The 20,367-nt window shown below is 39.9% G+C and overlaps 1 protein-coding gene across 8 annotated transcripts in view; it reads right to left on the reverse strand.

Moving 5' to 3' along the window:
• The window catches only part of ARPP21 (cAMP regulated phosphoprotein 21), a 292,758-nt gene that overhangs the window by 179,346 nt on the left and 93,045 nt on the right, over positions 1–20,367 (reverse strand). The window contains exon 1 of one of the 8 annotated variants that reach the window (XM_074988188.1): positions 19,562–19,857. The exons of the other annotated variants lie outside the window; for them this stretch is intronic. The gene's annotated coding sequence lies outside the window, so the exon portion shown is untranslated. Of the gene's footprint in view, positions 1–19,561; positions 19,858–20,367 lie in introns of those variants that run through there. 8 annotated transcript variants of the gene reach the window in all.

Here is a 20,367-nt window from a genome sequence, read left to right on the forward strand (position 1 = left end):
GAAGGATTGGGCTCTTTGCCTTAGAGAATGTTATAGCAAAGATATATTTTGATATTTCAACCAAAAGTTCTAACGTATTAACAAGTCATGCAGCAAACCCTAATTTGAAAATACATAACTGTAAAAAGACTTATTTACTGGCAAATACTATTTCACATAAATACATATGGATTTTCAAAATTTATATCACAAGATCCAAGTGAATCTGTAAGAGCTACCAAATCTTACTTGCATAATTATTACATGCACTGAAAAGCTTATAAAAGGGGGAAAGCAAATAACAAAAACACACACAAATTGATTTTTAATTGTGGTAATTAGTTCAGAAGTATAAATTTTGGTCAAAAAGTCGCAATTATTAATTATAGTTAAGAAAGAATGTAGTCAATATTATGTTCCTAGAATCAGAAAAACAAGCCTTTATTCAAATTAATTACAAAAGGCATTATTTGCTTGAACAAGGGCTGGGAAGCAATTTATATAGCATTTATCTACAAACGGCAAATACAGATGCAAAAAGAAAGGGACTCATGCTAATCAGGAAGAAGACAAGCGATGGTTTGCAACTGCATCAAAAAAAATCCCTCATATTTTTGTCAATTCGTTTTGCTCTACAAAATTGAGCACCTGATTCCTCAGATAATCACACAATTGAGTGCACAAAAATCCGCTACTTAACACCAAACTGAACAATTAAAATTTGCACCCATGAGAAATGTTTACATGCTTGAAATGTATTCTTTGAAAAAATGTTTCTACATGCACTAAGTATATGTACATGATGTGTGATTATGCACTTGAAGATGGATGCAAAACTGAAATAAATCAGTTGAAAGGTTCCCATTGACTTCTTAGATATTTGAGTCAAGTCCTCATATGTCAGTGAGTCTGAGACTTGTGTTTTAATGTGTTTAAGCATTTGATCATCTTTAGGGTATGCTTACACTGCTATTAAACACAAAAGGAGAGCCACGCTGCCTGATCTTGGGCTATGGGGCTCTAAAGCAGTGGCTTGCAAGCAGCATGCTGTAGCATACTCATGTGCCATGAGACCTGTCATCAATTTCCCCACACTGTGGCTCTTTGAAGAGAAATGCTGACTCCACAGAACCATGTTTGTGCCATGAAGCATCTGAAACGCTGCTTCACAACCCAAACAAGCTGGTGAGGAGCCTGCTTCCACTCCCTGCTGCAGAAAGTGGGAGGCAGGGAAGGAGGAAGGGTGCCTGTTGGAGCTGAGAAGTGGTGTAAGTGCCACATCCTGGTTTCAACAGGCTGGCGGGGAGGGGAGCCTGATGTCAGTGGTTACTCATTTATTCAATATCCCTAGCATGGCATTGAGCAGATTTTGAAAACATGTCTGTGGTCTCCATCTAGGATGGTGCATTCTGTGGTGGATTGAAAACATTAATTCATATAAACCTTGTTTATCTTGATGAATGCACTACTGTGTTTCAAACCTCTCTAGTAAGACCACAACCATAGTAAAGGTAACGGTTATGAGCAATCGATTCAGCTGAAAAATGTGGATGTCCTGTGGAAGTTTTTGTCTCATTGAATGGTGCCATGTTACTGAAAAGATTTGGATCACTCCTCTAAAGTGCAGTGTAAATTTTTGGGCTCAGGCCAGAGCCAGAAGTGTTCTGTCAGAGACAGAGTGGTTAGAACAGGAGCTTGTCTAACGGAGTTTAATTTGCCCTACTTATAACAAGGATTTGTCGACACACATAGGCTACGTCTACATGAGAAGCATCAGTCAACAGAAGTCACTGTCGGAAGGGATTTCTTGGCAAAACTTCTGCCGGCAGATTGTGTCTACACACAAAAGCAGATCCAGAGAGCAATCTACTCTGTGGAGAGAGAGCGCTCAGACTGCCTGGCCCTGTCTCAACAGAGCAGCCAATCAGAAGCTTTGCAAACAGGGCTGCCCAGTGAACGAGAAGACCTGTCCGTCAACAGAAGGACCCCAGAGCATCTACACAGGAGTTTTCTCAACAGAACACTGTTGAGAGAGACATTATACCGGAACGCAAAGAAGTAAAACACTGCCAGTGGATGTGCTGAGTTTTGTCGACAGACTTGACAAAGCACATTTTGCATATAGATGCTCTGCAGTTTTTCCTGACAGAAGCCCAGTTTGCTCGGAAAAGCTACTCGTGGAGCCATAGGGGAGAGAGGGATAGCTCAGTGAGCTCAATCCTTGAGGGTGCAAATAGATTAAAAAAAATAATAATCTGTCAGGAATGGTGCTTCATCCTCCTGAGAGGGCAGGGGACTGGACTTGACCTCTCAAAGTCCATTCCAGCTCTATGAGGTATGTATATCTCCATATATATGTGTAGCCATATCAACTACACTTACAAATATCTGTTATATAAAAAGTAGTCCTATAGCACCTTAGAAACTAACAAATGTATTAGGTCATGAGCTTTCATGGGTAAAACCCACTTCCTCAGATGAATTATTTGGCATGCTTGATTTGAACTGTAAAATATATATTTATGCTTACATACGAAAACAAAAATGTACCTGAGGAGAAACAACAGGCATAAGTAGACTGTGGCAGGGAAACATCGAGTATATAAGGGTTTGTTGTTTGAGAATAATATAATTTATTCTAAACTTTGTGTCCCAAACTGATTCAGAACCTAAGAACGGGAAAACTACCTCTTCCAGGGACAAAACACCCTCACAGATTTTTCTTCGCTTCACTACCAGTTTCACATGCATTTTAAAGGTGACAAAGGGGCACCAGATATGTATGTGAAATCCCACCTCCAATACCAAGCATCATTACATGTTTAAATGAGACTGAAATAGCGTTTTAAAAGCTATTTTTAGCAATGCCTCACATTTATGATTCTTGAATAGACTTCAGGGCTAACAAGAGTTCAAAGTTGCATCATAACACAAACAGTAAAAAGGAGACAGCCATATCAACATCTCTACTATAGACATGCAAGTAGTATTTCCTAATTGTCAGGGTGGCTAACCACTGGTACACACTGCTTAGGGAGGTTGTGGAATGTCCAACGTTGGAAATATTTAACATCAGGTTAGGTAAACATCTATCAGGGACAAACTAGATGAACCGCCTGAGCGCAAAGGATTGGACTTGACCTCTAAAGGTACCTTCCAATTCTAGTAGTCTATGATTCTAAGTAAAAAACTGCAAAAAATCATGGTAATAGTGCATTAGTTATCTAAAGCAAGATCAGTGCATAACTGCACTTTAGTTTTCTTTTCTTTACTCCTTGTCCCTGCTGTGTCATCCAAAAGTTCATTTCTCTCCAGTATTCTTTGAAGTGCCAATATTTTAAGCTTCATACAGTTAGAGGAAAATGAAATATTTCCTCGGGATAACTTTGGGGTGCCTAATTACATCGTGTACAGTAATGGAGCATACTGTAAAGTTTGAATTCAAACCCAGCATGCCAATCAGTAAATGATGAAGATGAATTTCATTTCAGTCCTTTCAATTTATTCCATCCCCAAAGCTTTTCAAAGTCTTTTCTGAAATTTTCATCTACACAATGGATTTTGTTTCACTGTCCACACATTGCTTAGATATTATACAATCATATCTAATCCAGTTATAGTTGACTGGTTTTGTTTTTTTTTTAATCTGGGACATATAAGTGATGCTGATGATACAATTTTGTTCTAAAGCAGATTGTTTGGAATTCTACATTCCTTCTGAGGAGAGGCTCTTGTTCAAAGGCTTCATACTGTGGAGTGGTGGGAGAAGTCCTATTCTCCTTCTGATAGGACACTCTGGATTCTAAAACTTTCATGAGGAAATGAGTATGCAGTGCAGACAGACGGATGCTCATTGTAAAGAGAAATTCAGAACAATCATGAGTTACTTTGCTGGGATTTCTCCCTCTGTACTATTGTTTCATGAACGGTTCTGTGTGCGCCCCCCGCACCCACCACTTTTTAAGAGCTTCACATTGTTCAGTATCCCTCTTTGATCGTCTGTTTCAGTGGGGTTGACCTCCATTGGTGGGCAGCTGGACTTTCATCAAATAAACATGTTTAGATGTGTTCCTTCTTTCTATTAGCATTTGAATACAGTTCCGTGTTTAATGCCAATGCTATAGTTTGAAGACTTTCACACTGTTGCTAAGGACTCTTTTGCAAAGATAGTCATGTTGTTAAGATACTTGCATTGGCAAAATGTCTCTATAAAGATGCCAATGCTACCAAAGCAGGAGGATACAGAGTATTCTCGACCACCTGACTTCTGCAACTACTGGGGACTTTATTATTATCTTCCTTAAGGGCCATCTACATCCCTTTCCAGTAAAAGGGCATGCTCTTCATGGAACTCCACACACAGAAGCACAAAGTGTTTTTCTGAAATATTTCCAAAAGAAAGCCCTTTCTCTGTCTGCCACTGACCATCTCAATTTATAATGTCCTTGATGTATTTTGCCTCTCCAAGACTATTCTAAACCACACAGAGAAAGAGACAGGCAATGACCTAATAATGAGCACAACAGACAATGGTTATCTTTTATTTAAGAGCAAAACAAACAGACCAAAAAATACGCAGGATGCTAATCACAGAAGTCAAAAATATTGAGATGCAGAAAGTAGTAAAGCCCACCACAGCAAATTCTTGTGAAGGTCACTGCCAATTAACTGCTTAGAATTTCACTTGCATGTTCTAGTTAATGAGAAGAATCAAGTCAAAGAAAAAAAAAAACACATGCTGCAGTGGATCTTCCTTATCCTTATATAACCCCGTGCTGGAACAGCCTTCTTTTGAGGAGTTCATACTAGAGCTAATGGAAGATAAATGTTTCCCTCAGTCATATTTACACCCTTTTGTGTCAGGCATATTCCTTGTTTTCTTGAATTGCAAGGGTGATCCCCTTTTTCATAATGGAAATTTGCACCGCTCCAAACACACCCTTAGGATTTATGAACACTATGCAGAATGATTAAACTGGAACCCCTATGCCTGATGCTAGCCCAGTAATGTGTGGGGGGGAGGGGGGAACGAATATTTTTTTAAGATATGATTTTATTATCTTCAGCAACACATTAATGAAATATTCTTCACAGCAAATTTTAATCTAAGGTCCTGTGACTAATACAGTAAATGTGGAAACTGACAGCACATGCTTGGGGTTGTCAAATGGCTTCATTGCCACTTGAATGGCTCTTTCACAGGTTCAATGTTCTGCTAATAGGTCTGGCAGGCTTTTACACTTTTAAAGTAACTAGCTCCTCTTCAGCTTTACCACTAGCTTTACCATATCTGAACATTCAAAAAACAGAGGACTCCCTGAGACGGAGTGTGTCTGTATCCATATCTACCAACCCACATGGTATTAACTTAGATATAGTACCTATCGAATAGTGACAGAACATGACTTGGTAGATACGGATACAGACACACTCCCTCTCAGTGGCATCCTCTTTTTTGAAAGTTCAAATATGGTAACCCTAAGAACAATGATCAGAAGAAACAGATGACTGGACATTAAGAAAAAAAGGTGCCCCAATTTTTTGGGTTCTCTATGCAGCTGTATATTCCATGTATGGTTCCTGATGACCCTGGCACACATTCCCATTCTGTTTGAGAACTCATACTCTATTCAATAACACAAATGAATTTTATCAAAAGGGAATGAGGCCAAAGTCTGTCAAATTTTTAAATGTAAAAATTCCATTGTCTTTTTTCATTGACTAAAGACCTTTACGTAAAAAAGTTTGAGCCGTCTCTACACTCTCCTATTTTCTTATTCATGGAAAGTGGGGAAAAGTGTCCTAAAATTTCCACATTAGAGCCCTGAAAAAATCTTCCATATAGTTAAAAACAAACAAACAAACAAACAAAACCAGCCCTGCAGTGACGTGCTGTCAAAATTTTACAGGAACTCTCTCAATTTTTGAACCTCAGGCTATGTCTAGATTGCAGGCTTTTGTCAAGAGACCAGAAGCCTGCCAACAGAAGTGTGACACATCAGGAGCCTTCTGCTGACATACCAGTCATCCTCATGCCATGAGGATGAAGGGATGTGTTGGCAGAGGGGGCTTTCCCAACATTTGGGCCTGTGTGGACAGGCCAAATGTCGGGAAATCCTCTCCCAACAGAACTGTCTGCAGGAGATATGCAAATGTGTTGTGCAATCTGCGTATATTTTACTGAAAGTTCTCAGCATTCTAGACTTAGCCTCAGTAAATAATATATTTACAATTCCCTGAATAAAATACTATGCACCCTCCCTATATTCACCCTGCCAAAAATATCTCTAAACCCTTTAACTCTGTGACCACCCCCACCTCAGAATTCCATGAACTTCATGCTCTCATGGTTTCAAAACATAAAATTTGGCTTATTTCCTCTCATCCCATCAAGCATCCATCTCCTCAACACCTTATGATGGCTCCTCTAGATAGGAACAGATGCCAAGTAGGGGAGCTAATAGTAGCAGTTGGTGGGTTGTCCTGTGATATCTGCTACCAGACAAGTCATCCTGAAGTGTCCAGCTGAGACGGATGAAGTGGAAGCACTCATCCCCTACCAGGGGGCCTTGATGACCAGGTCGTTAATGGGTCTCCTTTTCTTTTCTTAATGAGAACTGGGCTTCTTTGAATCAGACTGGCCTTCACCTGTTCTAGCTGACATACCGGGTAGAGGCGCAGAGCTCCTTGGCTCCTTTCAGTACTAAGTTTTCACAGTATTGGATGAGCCTGAGAAGGCACCAATGGAAAAAAAGATTTGCAGAAGCAGTTAAAGAATGCCCACTCAGTACAGCAATAGCCTGGGCACATGTGCTCTCCTCCACAACATGCTGCAGCAGTGGCTGGTGAGAAATGGGCTTGGGACCACAAAGACTACAGAATTCATCTCCCTTTTATGCCCAGAGCAGCAGTTCCCAACTGGCTTGAGACTGTGACCCATTTTGACAATTCTGTAAGACTCTGTGACCCAAGGCAATTCAAAACCAAGGTAGGGGTGTGTTCTCCTCCTTGCAGCCCCAAACCACCTCCCCGCCCCCAGGCCTAAACCCCTCACAACCCCAAACCTCTCCCCCCAACCCCCAGGCTTACACACCTTCAGAGCCCCAAACCACCCCCACACCTACCTCACAAGAGCTCTACTGATGCTCCCCGCTCCTTCACCAGACCGCTGCTGCGGCCACCTCCTCTGCACAGCTCCCCCTCAGCCCCCCCGACTCCATTTCCCTCCTGCAGCATGGTCAGTTTCCTGCCCTGCCTTGCTGAAATGCCATGAAACCAATTAAGCTGAGTTCCATTTCATCACAGCAGGGATTGGGAGCTGGAGGAGTGAGCAGTGGCAAAGGTGGGAGCTGCAAATGGGTCCTTAAAGACACACATGGCTGAGAGCTGCCCAGCCAGTGACCCTTAGAAAATCTAATGTTTGGGTCCCAACCCATAGATTGGGAATCCCTGACCTATAGAGATGGGAGTACATCACAGTGATATCTAAAAAGGTAGTTCCCTGGCATTAACAGCCTTATTCACAGCAATACGGTACACTCAGCACTGAAAAGTCTAACAGAGACTCCTGCATTTCGGGGAGGACTGCAAAGAAGTGCAATGCCATGACAGAGCTAACTAAACCTATGCTGCACCACTTCCAGCCTGGGTATCAGACCACAACAGAAATCATCCATGCCTGCCCTATTTCACGTCCACAGACAATTGCCTTGATTTGTTTATCACTTCTCTGTAGTTTATATTATCTTCATGTCAGAATTAAACAGCATAGAGGATTCACAGTAATTTACATTCCTACAGTGACCAGAATACTAAAAAGTAAATCAAATTAACTTGGTAAAATGGCAACTGAAAACAACAAGTTCACCTACTCCATCCTAAACAGCAGTAAATGAAAAAAATTGGTAAGAGAAAAAAAATTAGATTTAAAGAAAGATTGGGTTTTAGGAACTATAAATACATTCTGTATTTCTGAAGATCCACAGCTTGCTAACTATGGCAAATCTCTACATAAAACATAACTGGATATTGCTGTTCAGTTTTTGCTAATCCTTGTCCCTACATGGGATTTCTAACTACACAGTTTTCTAAAATGGAGTATGTGCTTCCTGCTGCCCATGAATCTCTATTTCAATCACAGATATCTATCATGGATCTTAAACATCGTGCAATCCTGAACAAGCTTTCTAGTCAGCTTGCCCATGACACGCAACAAACATAGCAAAGGCTGCACAGTAACATGCCTGTATAAATTTTCAGCTAATGGTACTGGTCCTAAATTTATCCAAACATTATATATAATACAATACAAATATCCATGGAATAAATTTAACTCAATTCTTTTTACCCAAGTGTGACAGCTACAGTTACAACTTACACCTAGTCCAAAAATACTGGATATGACCACTATTTTATGGTTTGCCGCAACGATTGCAGAATTTCAGAGCCAAAACTTAATTCATTCCTCAAAGAGCTAGCATGTAAATGCCTTCTACAAAAATACTGTTACACAATTTTGTAGAAGGCCTCTCACAATTTGTGCCATTTCCATTTTATTTTTTTCTCTGAGCAACTGAGTAAAATGAAAGGATATGAAAAGAAAAGAAAATACATTCATGGACAGAGACATCAGGACACAAAATCATCCAAAGAGCATCATAAATCTGTATGATTTCACTGATTCACAGAATCTGGATGTAGATCTCAGAAGTAGTAGTCAGCAGAATGATCCATAAAAGCTCTCGTAAGTTACACAAATTACCCTCAGCTGCACCTCTGAAGAGACTCCAAAGTCTAAGTTATTGCTTTGAAATTCAGTTGCAAGATCTCTCTTTTACAGACAAACATTTCAGAAAAGGCTTGTCCAGAGAAAATACACACTTTTGGCTAGACCATGTTTCCTCCTAAATATCCAACAAAACATGGGTACAAGTAGGCAGGAGGATGTAGATGGAGGGATTTAAAAAAAACCAAACCAAAAAAACCCTTCAAGCATGCATGGGTCTTGGTTACTTAGCCTACTTCACTTTTGCACCATAGATGCTGGAACTATGCCATGCTCGGGGTGTTTCTGCACCCCTTAGACTGAAGTTGTTTCTATCATATACAGTTTGGCTCCAGAGCATTCAGCACTCCCAAAATACAAATTGCTTCAGCTCCCCTGCTTTTCAGAGATTATTACAGAAAAGGAAAGTCTGCGGATTCAGTGAGACTCAACGGCCGTGTCTACACGTGCCCCAAACTTCGAAATGGCCATGCAAATGGCCATTTCGAAGTTTACTAATGAAGCGCTGAAATGCATATTCAGCGCTTCGTTAGCATGCGGGCGGCAGCGGCGCTTCGAAATTGACGCGCCTTGCCGCCGCGCGGCGCGTCCAGACGGGGCTCCTTTTCGAAAGGACGCCACCTACTTCGAAGTCCCCTTATTCCCATGAGCTCATGGGAATAAGGGGACTTCGAAGTAGGCGGGGCCCTTTCGAAAAGGAGCCCCGTCTGGACGCGCCGCGCGGCGGCAAGGCGCGTCAATTTCGAAGCGCCGCTGCCGCCCGCATGCTAACGAAGTGCTGAATATGCATTTCAGCGCTTCATTAGTAAACTTCGAAATGGCCATTTGCATGGCCATTTCGAAGTTTGGGGCACGTGTAGACGTAGCCAATAAGACCTGAGGTCAATTCCCAGGCCTGCCATATGCTTCCTATGTAAGGTTGGGCAAATTACTCAAAGACTCCACGTGTCTTGACTCCCCATCTGTAAAATGCACTTTCCATGCGTTGTTTGTTTTGTCCATTAATACTGTCCTCTTTGAGGAAGGAACTATGTCTTCTTACGTACAGTACTATATTATTATCTGTTTTATCTTTGGTACCTAGCACAATAGAACCCTGACCTTAGTCAGAACTTCTAGCTGCTACAGTAATACACAACCATCATCATGCTTCAAATATATGATTTTTAATTTTTATCTTGCTCTAATCTAATAATCTAATCAAATATTAAGTGTCTATACTCTCCGGAAACAAGATTCATTACCAATACCATTTATACTTTGAAGTATCCAACCTATTGGCTGTGTCTACACTTGCATTCCTCTTTTGAAAGAGGTATATAAATGAGGGAAATCAAAAATGCAAATGAGGTGCAGATTTAAATATCTGGTGTCTCATTTGCATATTCTTTCAAAAGAAGAAAAATGGTGTAGACATGACTGTTTCGAAAGTAAACCCCGTCTTTGAAAGAACCCTTCTCCCCATAAAAACGGAAAGATGGGCTCTTTCAAAGATGGGGTTTACTTTCAAAAGAGCCTCATCTATACCACCTTTCTTCTTTCAAAGAATATGCAAATGAGGCACCAGATATGTAAATCTGCACCTCCTTTGCATGCTTCTTTCGCAAGAGGAGTGCAAGTGTAGACACAGCCATTGTGTTATTTAAGGGAAAACTACAGAATTACACGTCTGCTGTAGTTTTACCTAGATTCTTAGTGAATTATAACATTGAAAATTTTCACCTTTCACTGAATCTTATTTAATTAACACAAAATAAGAAAAAATTGCAATCTATCTTCTTTCTGAAGAATACTGACATTGTTTTATTGATTTTAGAGGTACAGCAGCATCCCACATCGATAACGGCATAACAAAATGAATCTTGACTTTTCCCCAGATATTAAACATAATTACAACAGAACAAAGTTAGTAACGACTTTTAAGTATAACATTCATGAAGAAGTTATATGCAAAGGAACACTCTCCTGTTCCCCTTTCTGAAAAAAATGTTATGTACATACACATGGAGAGTAACAAATATATCAAAGAAAATACGCAGCTCTGAAAAAGGCATATGCCTGCCACATCCTTCCCCTGACTTGTGGGAATGATAGCAACACAGTAGTGGACAAGACTTACTAAAAGGTGAGTAGACAGCATAACCGTGCTAACTAGAGCTCAATCACTAAGGCTGTGTCTACATTACAAAAATAGCTTTGAAGCTGCTTACTACCAAGTACAACTTCGAAGTTGAGTGTCTACACATACACCCTACTTTGAAGTTAAACTTCAAAGTAGGGCACTACTCCATTCCTGGAAATGGAGTAAGGACTTCGAAGTTGGGCTTCCTACCTCCAAGTTAACTTAGAAATAAGGGAAAATGTGTGTAGACTCTCTGCTGGCTACTTCAAAGTATTGCCTACCTTAACTTCTAAGTTAGTTCCTAGTGTAGACACACTCTAAGGATATCTGTACAGTCACTAAAACTTGACTGCCATTCATGCTCCCTCCCTGCACTTCCCCCAAAACAGCATGTTAAGTAGCTAAAGTGCTGTATTGCCATTTGCTTCCCACAATCTGCTGTACACTCCAAATCCTTCCATTAGCACAGGGAATCTATGGGGGATGAGATGCTTATATACACACAGCTGGAATTACTTTATGCACAGACCTCATCCTGGCCTTTCATGCAGGGGTGTTACATGGACTATATGGCCCCCTCAACATGAACAGAAGAAATCAAGGACAGAGTACACCCCTACGCTTTTTGTAAAATAATCCAAAATTGTCATTAACATATCAATGCTAATTTGCTTTTCCAACATCTACATGATTATAAATTGATAAATTATATCAGAAAAAAATGGCTTTACAATTCTCGACAATATTTTGGCATATATTGTTCTCGAAGCAAATAAATGCAAACATTTTGAGAGTCTACTTCAACATGCCTTTTTAAAAAGTTATTATGCTTTCCTATATGGATCTATGTAGTCAAAGTTTTCTGCCATTTGGAGAAGGTCTTAATGTTTCTGAAATAAATACAAGAAAGCATAAAAGTCAAACCACCTTCCTTTGAAACATCTCGGATTATGAAATGAATGATTTTTAAGTGACAGACTTATCAGACATTTCCAGGGTTCACATTAAAATTGGTGACCTAATGTAAGAAGTGAACTGTTTATTTCATGTGTTTCTCTTAAGGCTTTTATGATAACATAAACTGTTCTGAGTCCATGACAAGCATTTTCTAACACATTAAGCAAGCTAGTTCAAATTACTCTTAATGTTATGCCTCTGGTTAATGAATTTAGAAGGTGGCATTTCAACTCAGAAATGGAAGAGTATTATATTAAATAGAAATATAATTAAATTGTGTGCTTAAAATGACCTCAAAACCTTGGAAGTTGGCTTGCATTGCAACAACTCAGTACTTACTTTACATGCTACTGAAAGCACACTGTCTAAAAAGTTCAAGATCATGAATAGTTGCACTACGTGAATTACCCAGCCCCAACATTACTATAATGTTTAATATAAGAAGACTAATAACGGGGTCTTAGTTAAAATTCTCCATTGATTTCAATGGCTGTGTCTACACTACAAAAATAACTTTGAAGTTGCTTACTTCGAAATAAGCAACTTCAAAGCAGAGCATCTACACACACACTACTTCGAAGTTGAACTTCGAAGGCGGGCACTATTCCATTCCTGGGAATGGAGTAAGGACTTCAAAGTTGGACTCCCTACTTCTAAGTAAGGGGGGAAAAAAAAGTGTGTAGAGTCTCTGCTGGCTATTTCAATATAGTACCCAACTTCAAAGTTAGTTTCCAGTGTAGAGGCTCCCAGTAAGACATAGTGCAAAACACACAAACGATCAGATCTAAAACAGTAAAAGATTCTTTTGGCTATTTATTTATCAAAAAATGTCTTGTCACATTCTCTCTACTTTGGGCCAGATTTTGACACCCTGGCTGTCACCTGCATCATAGAAGTCCCACAACAGTCAAAGAGACTCTCTATGATAAAACTATTACTATCTGATCCTTATTCTAGAAATCCGTGGTTCTCAACCTGTGATCTACAGACCCCTTGGTTCTGCACCTCCATAAAAATTTTAGACAATCTGCAAATAAAAAAAGTTTGAAAACTTCTGCCAGCTATAATAGGATTTGTACTATGTTCTAAGTATAGCAACTGTGTCCAATACAAAGAATTCCACACAAAAGGCAAAAATAATATAAAATACTGTAATCCACCAAAAACTAAAAAGGCAAAAGTGTGGAATGATATTTGATAGGGAAGTCTTATTTTCAGTTGACTTGACTCATCTAAGAAAACTACTGCTTATTGACAATTAGGTTTGGGATAAAAACAAAGCCAGTGGACGTGCACATATTTGATTTGGGTATTTTAGCACAGAGTGGAAACAAATGGACAGACAGCAAAACCTAGTGATTCTGGAACGAAAATTGCGCTTTTAAGTGAGTCCCCTCTCCTCCACCAACACCCCCACCCCTGTGGGCAGTCTTCTGCTCTCCATTTAAGCATTACTTCAACTCACAGCTTCATGACTTCTGGTTTGGAAAAGTTTTAGCCTCCTGGGGAAGCTCCTTTTTCTAAGCTCAAACAGCTTTAACATTTATGAAATGTTTATACACATGCCTACAGTTGATACATTGTTAGTAACGAAATGGGACACATATCAATAAGAACTAAGATACTTGAGGGGTTTTCGTTTGTTTTGTTTTTGAAGGGTTTTTTTTTTTTTAAAGTGGCTTCCCTTTTCCTTTTCTTTTAAATGGTTAATCACCACCTGGAAGGAAGATCAGAAGCAGATGTCGTATTCACTGCAAGTACAAAAAGAAGTTTGCCAGTTTCTCTGGGGGCAGTTTTCTGTGTTTCACTTAACAAAAAAATTACTTTCCTCGAACACCAGTAATACACAGCATATGAACAATCACAATGAAGTTTCACAATAAGAACAGTAGAATACAGTTGCTGTATCTAGAAACACAAATTTGCTTACAAATTACTTCAAAATTCACTGCTTTAAAAAACTAGCTATACAAATCACACATTGATACACAGACATTGCTGCTTGTGCATTTGTGTGCCTGCTTCAGTTAAAATTGTTTTGTATTATATCTGTATAGAAGTAGCTTCATGGCTTCTAGAGAATGTAGTAGAAAAACAAATTACAGAATCTAAAATTTTCAACCGTGCTTTTCACAATGGTGACTAACCACTTAATTTTAAAATTCCCTTAATCAACTGCAATAAAATCTAACATTTTATTTATTCCATCTTGCTTTTCTCCTTCCCCACACTAAGTCCTTTTCTTTTAGCAAGGGTTAATTTAGAAGTGCAAATAAATCAATATCATATGATAATTTGTTTTCAGATACTGGCTTATATTATTTAGGTATACAACCCTATCTAAATTAATTTAAATATACCATAGGTATGATCAAAAAATAAACTAATTTTTAAAAAGGGACAGTTTTCCAGAAATGCCCTTCTCCCACAACCAATTAAAGGATTTATTGCTGAATGATTACTGGAAACTGTTAACGAAAAGGAAGAGATAATTATACTACAGTTTTGTGTATCTAACAAAAAGGTTTTGTTAGGACAATTGTATGAGGACCCCATGGAATTCTTTTGCAGAAGTGTCACATTTAGCCACAGTCTCTTTTCATTAGATTTGTGAGTAGATATGGCAAACATTAAAACACTAAGGTATATATCTTGTGTGCTCATAGATTCTAGACCACTCCCCCACCTCCCCCCCCAAAAAAAACCCCCAAACATAAGGAAAGAAACAGAAAACATTATACTTACAGAGAAACCGTGTGCGCGTAAATGTTGCTGACAAATTTACAAAATATACATTCACCACAAGTTCTAATCCACAAAATCTACAACTGGAGGTACTCAAAATGGAAACCCAAATCAAGTTAATGTAAGCAACTGTGTGGAAATGTTACACCTGAGTAGTTTGGGCATCCATGGACAAATTGGTACAAATTCTTCAAGAACAGTATGTGCAACAAAGTTATTCACTGTCCCAGTAAACAGCAATACCATAATCTTTACTGGTTTTATTTTTTCTACACAAACACACACACACACACCCTTATAACAATAATTACCTCATTACAATGTTAATGTTCCCATCTCGCAAGCAGTTAATATTGTGGCAGAGTTTGCGGTACTACCCTAAATTAAAAGAGTATCCTACTAGAAGCATTTCTTAACATGGAATTATCAACTATCCAATTTATAATTTAAAATGGCCTAGCAATGGGATTATATGTACTATTCATTAAAAATCCATAAAATTATCAATTATGTAGACTGTTGATTACTTGTGTCAAAGGAGCCTGGTTTGCCAGTTAGGCAAATAAATAAATAAATAAAAATAATTATAATTGAACTACTATGCACACACAAAACATGATTTTAACATAGTTTTAGTTTCATCTATATCTTTCAGAAAAAAACACAATGAAACCATATCAGAAGTGGTGAAACTTTGAAAACAAGCCAACAGCTGTTAGACACAAAAAATGTCTGTTAGTTATAGCATGGGGATGGGAGCTGAGACCGCGGTCTTTTTCCCCGGGTTTTGTCATAAACTAGGTGTATGTGAACAGTTAGGTGTATGTGAGTTTGGACAGGTTGCTTAATGACCCTAAGCTTCAGGTTTACCCATTCTTACAATGGGAAAAGCTATACTTGCCAGTGTCACAGGGATTGTATAAGTCTTAACTAATTAAGCTTTGGGATAGAAAGTACAATATTATAGAAGAGCACATTATCATATGCAAGATGCTTGTCTGAATTTAGCATTTCTAGGAGTTCTTCAGAACTACTCACTTTTCACTGAAATTTATACAATCCTTCACGTTTACTCCTTTTAATTTAATATATGTTTCATTTTTCACGATGAAAAAAGTGACCTGCTGCTTGAGTTACTACCTGCACAGAACAAAACTCCACATCTAATACATGAACAAGGAAAGGGACAAAAAGATTTCGCAAGTTGATTGGTACTGCAGTTACATTATTTTTCTACTGACCAGTATTTAACAGAAGTACTTGAAAATTCATATCATTCCTCAAAAGACCATTTGAATTATAAATTCTCTTTACATCTAAATAAAGACTTTGGGCCAAAAGTAATCCCATTGTCTTCAACGAACTTGGCCCCAAGTCACTATAGTACTCACTATGTGCTGCCAACCTCCCAGGTACTGCCAACCTCACTCACGTGATATTGTTCCTTAATCTAAAACTGAATCCACAGAACTCCATGATGTTACTTACATTGTAAGGTGCTATTCAATGGGAGTATGGATGGCAGAGTCTGGAATATTATAAATCGCAAGCCAGATCATTAGTTGGTGCAAATCAATTCTAGTAAAATTGGCAGAGCTACACCACTTTACAGTAGCTAAAGATTTGTCCAAGTATTTGTGACACCGTTGCAACCACTGGACCTGATCCTGCATTCCTTCCCTGTAGTCAGAGCTTTGTGCGGGTTAGATTACAAGAAAGTGATTCTAGAATTAGTGTTCCTTTCTTTCCCCTTCATAATTCTAAGATAAAATACTTGATTAAACCACACTACGCTTTAGCTAGGTGGAAACCAAGCATGTATTTTAGTTTAAAACTTCTTATATCCTTTTAGTTTTCTTTTTTGATACCTCATATTCGTATTATGTTAGGACAACGTCTACTTGCCTTACTAATGCAAACAGACGCAGTTACATGTTTGATATAACTTGCATGATTAGAGACAGCATGATTTGGCCCACAGTTTTGGGTAGCTCATTACTGTGCACAAGTCGAAGTTTTAAGCCACTTTTGTACTATGTGTCTGTTACTTCCTACAGTGAGAACTGTTTTATCTTTCTCATTGATTTCATTCAGTTCTTTATGACATCTGTGTCATTTATTTTCCTAGGGTCTCACTATACAAACCTTCACTGAAGTGAGTAGTCCTTTCTTGTGCATTTAACCCCATGACAATCAACAGGATGACACTGATTTAAGGGCTAGCTACACAAGTGTTTGCAGAACTGGACCCTTGCACCAATCTTTTGTAATACTGTAGAACAGTAGAGGGAGAACAAAATCATTTTATAGGTGACAAGGACTAGCCTCTTTATGCAATGCTGGAATTCTTAGAATAAACAGTGATTTTTTTTTTTTTTTGCTGCAGATTTACAGACCACTTCCCATAAAGAAAAGCATTTTTAAAGAGTATCTAGACATATTTGCATAATAATATTCACTGTAATAAATCTATAGGTATTTGCTTTTCCTCACATATATCACTAGAGGGTTAGAGTTGTTCACTTTCCGCACATATTACATGTAATATTGCCATGTAGTATTCACCAAAACAACTTTTAATTCCTGAAAGGCAGAAAAATTCAGAAACTTTTGCTTCTGATTGCTATAGCCATCGAACGTACACCATTTTAACAAAAGACGCTAGAATTAAATTCACCAGAAAACAGGTAGATTTAAATATATATTTCTTAAAATAATGTGATTTCATTTTAAAATACTTCACCATGAAGAGTTTTGAATCAAAATAGGATAATTTTCTTTGGATAATATATTTTTATATAATATGAGAACATACAGATTAATGGTCAACAGTTCCGTAAAGCAACAATTTCTATCCAACATTTACGTCTTTTACTAATTTTTAAAAAAATAGATGTATAAAAGAAAGGTTTATTTAAAACATTGAATTAGCTTTTTATGATGCTTTTCATGTATCTGAGGCTCCTGTAAATACACTGAAAGGATTTTAATCATAATCACCATATCCCATTGTCCACTTTTACCTTTGCAATTTTCCTCTTTCAGTATGCATAACCAATCATAGTTTTGCTCTTCCATTATGCTTCCTTCATTGCAGACTGAGAAGTTTCTTCATTAAATAGCATTAAAAATAGAATACACCCGAACTCCCAAGTGGAGCATGCTCTAACACTGTTAATGCCTCAGTTCTCAAGGTAACCATGCTCGGTTGGGAACTGAGAAGCAAAGTCAAGGTGAGATTAGTAATTTGCAAGCCTAATTGTGCACACAAACTTGCCTCGATCCAGGATGAAGACTGTTAAAACAAAAATTAGTGTGCAGTTAAAATTACGTGACTGAAAAGTTGAAGGCCAACTTAACAATTTCTTCCCTACCCTCCCCAACATCTAACTTTAATTCTTTGTACGTGGTTAAAATTTGCAGTCTTTTTTGTAGGCTTGTAATCAAAATGCTTACATCTGGGTAAGCTCAATAGTCAGAACCATCACAGTAGCAAATAAAACCACCTACTGTGTTGATATTTACTCATTTGGTTTCATTACCCATTACATTTAAAGGACAGTCATAATGCTGAAGTGACATTGGGATGATATTTTTGTTTTAAAAAGCAACATATATACCTGGGGAGCATGGGAAGGGCAACAGACCTACTACAGAAAAATGAACCAGAAATGTGGGGATACTGCAGGTGGTTTAAACAGTAAATAAGATTAACAGCAACATCCACAAAGTTGAAATAGAATGGGTGCACAGAATGACTACATGCTGTTTATAAACAATGCAGTTGAAATACAAAAAATTTTACAGCAGGCTGGTAACATACAGTATTTATGAACATGATAAAATCCTAAATATTTTAACATTAAACATATGGCTTCCAGGCTGTTATTCTCATTCATGACCAGATCACAAAATAATGATGCTAACAAAGCACATGTTACATGGTTGGTGAAACAAAATCGTTACCCAGTAGGAATATTCAAGTATCACACTGTCCCAGATGTTTTTCTTCTAGCAAAGATAATGCAAAAATCATTCCAATTTTTCCCACCAGTTTTCACAAATCAATGGGTGTTTTCAAAGCTTTGATTACTAAAAGAATTGTTAGAATAACTACACCTTTCTGCACTTCTTATTAAAGTCCTATTTAAAATTTCTTTATAAAGTTGAACTGAATTTCTGCAAAGTAGATTCAGGCTAATCATTGTAACTTACTAAAATTTGACAGAATTACTATTATCCAAAACGCCCTATATAAAACACCACTCTGGAAAGATCTTGCTGCCCCATCATCACCTGGACCATCTTCACCTTTGCATTTCCCCCTGCAGTTTTAATATAAAATTCTTAGATTACCTACCATCTGTTGTTTGCTATGGAAAAACGAATGAAACATTTATGGTCTGAATAACAACGTAGCTAAATATAAAGTGGCTGCTATATGCCACCAGAAATGTGTCAGACCTCACCAGGAAAACTTTCTAAACATCTGGCCATATCTTTCCCTGTGAACTCTGCACAAGGTACAACGCTACCTACAACATCAAGGAAAAAAAAATTAGGAAGTCTTATAATGGCAAACTCCTCTCTGATTTTGCAACGCCCCAAAAGTACGGTCCTACCGTGCAAAGCTCGGTTCCCAGGCTAGCGATTTCAGAGCCAACACCCCCTCTGCTACTGACCCAGGTCCCCCTTCGTGCCTGACCCAGCACACCTTGAAGTAGGAGCCCCGAAGCCCGCACAGCTAATCGCACCCAGTATACGACGAACACAAACCTTTGTTCTATGTACAGCTCCTCTTTCTCGGCTGCTCAGCCCCTGAAGCCACGCTGACCTTCCCAGCCAAACCTGGGCGGGGGGAGGATGGGGATGATTGCAACAAAATGACAACACACACACACACACGGGGCGGGGGGAGCCAAGAGGATCACAACAAAGAACACACGCGGCGGCCCGCAGCTTTGGGGATTTACCTTGCCCGCACACTGGATCTGCCCCCAGCTTCTTGGCGGAGGTGGGGGGAGGTTATGGGGGGGGGTTATTGTGCGGCAGCGAGGGAGCTGCTGCGGGTTACAAGGCGGCGGGTGTCTTCCTGAGAGACATGGTCTCTGCCGCTGCTGCAGCCGCCGCCTCCTCCTCTTTCTCCTCCTCCTCGCCCCCTTTGCTGCTGCTGCTGCTGCTCGGGAAGGCGCGGGGCTCTGCCTACCCCTCGCGCTGCCGCGCCGCGCTCTGTCTGTCTGTCCCTCCCTCTGCCCTTTATGTAGCCCTCTGTCTGTCCTCCCTCTGCTGAGCCCTCTGCCTCGCGCGCGCGCGCGCGCCCAGCGCCGGCTGCTCCCTGCCGCCCGCCGCCGCCGCCCGAGCGCTCGCGGTCTGCGCCGCCCGCCCGCGAGGCTCCCTCTCTTCCCCCCCCCCCCCGCGCCTCCCCGCCCACGCGGCGCGCGGCGCCTGGGTCCCGCGGCCGCGCGTGCCGCTCGCCGCCCCTGCGCTGCCCCCCGGCTCATGCTGGCTCCAGCCCCGCCGCCGCAGCAGCTGCAAGGAGCCGGAGCTGAGCGGCTGCCAAAGCGACTCCGCCGCGGCCGCTGCCATTGGCCGGGTCCTTTTTCCTCCCTCCCATCCCGCTTCTTTCTTGTACGCCGCGGAGCTGGAGAGGCGCTGCCCCAGCGCGCGTGGCTGTGCCGGTCCCGCACGCTGTGCTAGCCCTTCCCGCGCCCGGACAAAGCCCGCGCCCTGCGCGCCTAAGGAGCCGGCTCCTTCACCTCGGGCCAGTCCTTGGGCTTTG

The sequence above is a fragment of the Carettochelys insculpta genome, chromosome 2 (assembly GCF_033958435.1).
Source record: "Carettochelys insculpta isolate YL-2023 chromosome 2, ASM3395843v1, whole genome shotgun sequence".
In the NCBI taxonomy this organism is placed as follows: domain Eukaryota; kingdom Metazoa; phylum Chordata; order Testudines; family Carettochelyidae; genus Carettochelys; species Carettochelys insculpta.